Source organism: Opisthocomus hoazin, chromosome 11 (assembly GCF_030867145.1).
Source record: "Opisthocomus hoazin isolate bOpiHoa1 chromosome 11, bOpiHoa1.hap1, whole genome shotgun sequence".
Classification (NCBI taxonomy): domain Eukaryota; kingdom Metazoa; phylum Chordata; class Aves; order Opisthocomiformes; family Opisthocomidae; genus Opisthocomus; species Opisthocomus hoazin.
This window is the reverse complement of record NC_134424.1, coordinates 17,052,651-17,057,669: the sequence shown is the minus strand read 5'-3', so window position 1 is coordinate 17,057,669 and position 5,019 is coordinate 17,052,651. Positions and strand designations below refer to the sequence as shown.

The 5,019-nt window shown below is 67.5% G+C and overlaps 1 long non-coding RNA gene across 1 annotated transcript; it reads left to right on the top strand.

Annotated features, from left to right (window-relative positions):
• Positions 1–1,187: 1,187 nt before the first annotated feature.
• On the top strand, positions 1,188–3,612 carry LOC142362687 (uncharacterized). The gene is made up of 3 exons (XR_012765221.1): positions 1,188–1,258; positions 3,070–3,415; positions 3,544–3,612. It is a non-coding gene; the product is annotated as an uncharacterized LOC142362687 (long non-coding RNA).
• The last annotated feature ends 1,407 nt before the right edge of the window (positions 3,613–5,019 follow it).

Below are 5,019 nucleotides of genomic sequence, written 5' to 3'. Positions count from 1 at the left end.
GCTCTTTCCTGCTTTTTAGAGCCAGCCCCGAGACGGAGAAGGAAGGAGATGGAGCAGAGGGGAGACAGAAGCACCAGACAATACAACCATGGCCAAATCCACGGTCCTCAACAGTCCAGCTCCGGGCTCGGCAGACCTCGTCGCTCCTCTGCCCCGCTCGGGGTGCCCACACCTTTCCCGGGCACCCCGTCCCCTGGGGGTAGCACCCGCGCCGGCTGCACCCGGGGCCATCCGCAGCATCCCGTTGAAATCCTAGCTCTGGCCTCCATAGCGGATGGAGATAAGGACAAAACTACTCCCTGGCTCATAAACAAGCGGCCAGATTCTGCCGCCAGCATCCGGCAGGCGATACCCGAGCCAGCGAGGCCAAACCCGCAGCTCCGGGCGGGGATCGCGGCCAGGGTCCGGCAGCCTGCCCGCGGCGCAGGGAGCGGGAAGCGCCGATCGGTCCCGGCTTCTCCTTTTACCTGGGGCTGGCACGAATGCCGGCGGCGCAGGAGGAGCGACGTGAAGCGAAGGCAGCTTGAGGAAACGGGATCCCCTCCTGGGGACGGCATCACAGACAGATGCAAAAGGGAAAATAAAAGACCGATCCCCCCCACCTCGTCCCCCATCCCCATCCCTGCTCCAGACAAAGGCAAACCTGGGCACAGCAGCGCACACGCGAACCGCAAACCCCCCCGAGACCCCAGGCCGGCCGAGGGCCCCCCCAGCCCCACGGGACCCCCAGGGATCAGCACCATGCACAGACCCCAGGGCAGAGACGCCCAAACCAAGACACGGGGCCCGCAATGAAAACCGCGCCGGGAGAAAAACCCACCCTGGGGAAAGCAGCGCCGGGGAGGTACCTGTGCAATCCCCAGCCAAACCGCCGGTGCCCCCCGATGCGGGGCGTCCCAAAGCCACCCTTCCTCGGAGGTGACAGGTATTTATTGGGGCCAGCGGCTGTCTCCCCGCGCTGGGGACCGCGGCTGGAGGGCGGCAGGGGCTGCCATTGGCTCCCGCGCCACCCGGGCAGCATCGCTCTCCAGGGGCTCGCTCTGCCAGGGCCAACTTTACAAGGGAAGGAATTATTTCTTTTTTTCTTTTTTTTTTTTTTTCCCCAGCTGAAACAAAGACGAGGGCTACAGCGAGCGAGAGCACGGATGAGAAAACAGGCGGGGGGGGGTGGGGGGGGGGTGGCTGGTACAAAACCCACACAAACCCACGGATCTCGAAACAAGAGGGAAGGATGAAAAAGAAACCCGAGGCTGCAGAGGTAGACGTGGAGATGGGTGGGTAAAAAATTGCAGAGGGAAGAGGCAGCAGCGGGGAGCCGAGCGGGGAGCTCGGCCGTGTCACACACAGCGCAGCCCCGGGGAGCCACCGGCCACCCCGACAGCCCTGCCAGGCCGCCCGGGGGGAATGCTGTGCCCCCCCCAAGGGGGTCAGTCCCCCGTGGGCCAGGGCTCAGAGTGCAGGGTAGACAAGGGTCCCGAGGGTGCTCCCCACTCGGGTGGGCTCTCCACCAGGCCCCACGTCCCCACCGTGGTGGCCAGAGGAGGACGTGAGGGGACCGGGCGAGCGGCCCAGGGGTCCCACCGAGCTCTCCCTCGGATCCCCCTGCCCCCGGGGCTGCCAGCGCCCCAACCCCCGCCGGCCCCCGGCATCCCACCACCCCGCTTTCCGCGGGGCACCCGAGAACCACCACCACCACCACCGATCCCCCCCGAGCTGGTCCCGGGACCACCAACCCCCCGTGCCGGGAGCCTTTCCTCCGCCCGCCGGCTCCCGGCACCCCCCGGCCGCAGGATCGGGCCCCGGCTCCTCCGCTCCCCGTCCCCGGGGATGCTCCCGCCGGGGGCCGCGACCGTCCGGGCAGGATCCGCGCCCGCACCCCGCACCCAGCGACCCCGCAGCGGGGTCCGCACCGCCCGGTCCCGGTCCCGGTCCCGGTCCTACCTGCGCGGCGCCGGCGCCGTCCCCGTCTGCAGCCGCCGCCGCCGAGTCGCGCTGCCGCGGGGGCGGGCAGCGGGAAAGGGGGGGGCCCAGAGCCCCCTCCCCGCCCCCGACCTCCCCCCAGCCCGCCCGGCCCAGCCCCGGCCCCGGCCCCCCGCCCCCTCCGCAGCCTCCTCCGGGCCCCTCGCCCCCCCCCCAGCACTGCCCTGCATCCCCCCGGGACCCTCCAGCCCCGCGGCCGCACCGGGCGAGGGCACACGGGGAGCACAGCCCAGGGCGGGGGGCACAGCCCAGGGTGGGGGTTACAGAGGGGGCACAGCCCAGGGTGGGGGGCACAGCCCGGGATGGGGGGCACAGAGGGAGCGCAGCCCGGGACAGGGTTGCCCACCCTGGGAGAAAGACCAGCACCCCCTCAGCCGGGACGGAGCATCCCCGCCGGCGCGTGGCGATGGGCTGCTGCGGGTGCATCCCACACTGGTACCGTGGCCCTGGGTGCCGGGGCGCGTGCAGGTCCCCAGAACGCATGGGTACCCCTCCGTGTCCTCACGCTGGGTACTGTCACCTCGGCCTGATGCTCCCAGGCCAAGGAGCTGAGTGGAAAAATCAACGGAAAATATCAACGGGAAAGCGCCGACAGCACCCAGGCTCGGGGACACCAGCCCGGAGCGCTCCCCTTCGTGCCAGGCAGAGAGGGGACGGTGGGAGGGGGACGCCAGGCTGCAGGACGTGGACCTGGCTTTGCTTTCACCCGTGCCAGGCTAAGGGCAGCGACTTCATCCCAAAAGGACGAGGGAAGGTGGCCCCTGGGGTTGGGACACGGCTTCAGGATGGCGGCGGTTTGGACCGGTGTCCCTGCTCAGCTGCTTCCCAAGAGCCCCCCTGCCTGCTCCCAGCCCCGCGGCACTGCTGGCGGGAGGGTGGCCGAGCTGCCGGGCGCTGAGCCGCGGTGGCAGAGGTGGCCCTGGCACTGTCCCCGGAGAAGGATGGCGACAGGGGGTGCGTGGGGACAGCCCCGGGCTGCACCTTCACACCCTGCATTCGCCCAAGCCCCCCTGCCCCTCGCATCCACAGCCCCTGGCCGCAACCCGTGCCATTCCTCTAGCATTAACAGAGCCATTAATTAATTAATAGATTGGAGAGACAGCTCGGAGACGCTGCTTTGCAGGCGGGCTGGGAGCGCCTTGGTTCGGATCACGGCGATAAGCGGGCTGGGGGAGGCAGAAGACATTTTAACACCGGGGCAGCTGTTTAAATCCCGCTCGGGCGGCCGCTGACCTCGCCGTGTGCACCGAGCGCAGGCCTGCAACGGGAAAACCGCCGTGAGCGAGCTGGGTTTCCCGGGAGAAAAGCCAGAGAGGGGATCCGAGTGGCCCAGGCTGCCCAGAGCCCGGTACAAAGGGAGCTGCCAGCAGCACCGACGCTGCGAGAGGGGATCGCTCCGGCTGGCGCGGCAACAAAGGCAGTTAAATGTGGCCAGGTGAGAGGCTTTCCAGGTTAGCTGGCTGTTCCCACAGCACAGCCTTTTTTGCTTTTTTCTTTCTTTCATTCTTTTTTTTCCTCTTTCTTTTTCTCTTGCTTCTTTCCCCCCCCCCCCCCCTTTTCTAGGGGGAATTATTTTTTCATAATCCGTGCGTTGCTGCTCGTTGGGCACTGGAGCAGAAGTAAGCAGGTAAGCGGTGCTTTCATCCCCAGCCCGGCTTCCCACCGCGGCCGGGACCCCAGCGAGGGGCTTTGAGCCTCAAAGGGAAGCGGCGAGGCTGGGCCGGGGCAGCTGGAGCGCTGCTAAACTCACGGCAGCTGGGAATTGCTGATTTTTCTTTAATTTAAGTGATGGCAGCGGAGAGCTACCTGGAGATGAGCTGCTTGCACACCAAACGCCCGCTGCAGCGGTGGGGGCTGGGTGCCGTAAGGCATTGCTGGGTGGTCCGGGGTGCTGGCACCCACCTGGGGGCTGCGAGCAGGGTGCCCCCACCACCTCCTCCTGCCTGGCAGGGTGGGAGGGACGGGGGCATCCTCGGCACCAGGGCGGGCAGAGAGGTGACTTTGTGGTGCGAAGCTGGGCCTGGGCGCTGCTTTGGGTGGCACCCGCGGCCCAGCCCCTCCTGGCAGTGCAGAGGGGTGCAGGGAGTGGGAGAGCCACACACGACACCCGTGTCCATCGCCCCGTGGGGACCCCGGCACCGTTGCGGGGGGAGAGGCGGGTGCTGTGGTCCTAGGGCAGGAGGATGCTCCCGTTGCTGGCTCCGCAGGGAGCCCGGGCGGTTCAGGCAGCTTGGTGGGATATTTTGGGGCTGGACCAGGGTGGACCCCAGACCTTGAAGCCTGTTGGAGGCCAGGAGGGGGTTTCCGAAGGGATCTGTATCCCTGGAGAGCTGCACGCCAGCCCTGGTCCTCCCCGGGAGAACACCCGGGGCCAGGGTGGGCTTCGCCCCGGGCAGCCGCCTTCCCACGCCTCGGCCGGGTGGAGGACGCGCCAGCAGCCCGTGACCCAACCTGCTCCCGGCGCTTCGCATCAGCTGGCGGGATGTGAAATGAACCCGAGGGCTGTAACGAGCCGTGTCAGCTGAGCAGCACCAGCTCAGCGAGCTGTGCCACCGAGCAGGGACGCATCGCGGGGCTGTGACCGTGACGGGAGGCGGCCACACCTCATCTCCCTGATGGAGCTTGTCACCTCGTCCTCCTGGTGACAGCGCCTCAGACATCACCCCACCGAGCCCAGAAGACCCTGCGCTGACCCACCTGGTGCAACGATGCTGTTGCACAGACTCCATCCACCCGCTCGTGATGCCTTTTGCGTCACCCCAGGCCACGTGTCGTGCTGGTGCCGTGCCTCCTGCAGCCACGTGCCCTCACCCTGCTCTGGGCAACAGTGCGACGAGAGCACCCCACCACGCCAAGCTGCCCAGCACCCTGCCCAGGGGCCTCGCGCCCTGCCCCAGCATGAGGCAAAGGCATCAGGGGATCCCTCTTCCTCCCCATCCTCCTCCTCTCCCCCTGCCTGGCCAGCATCCGCTGCCGCAATGAGATTAAACCAATTGCACCGTTATTTGTTTCATATTTAATAAGGGCTTGAGGAGCAGA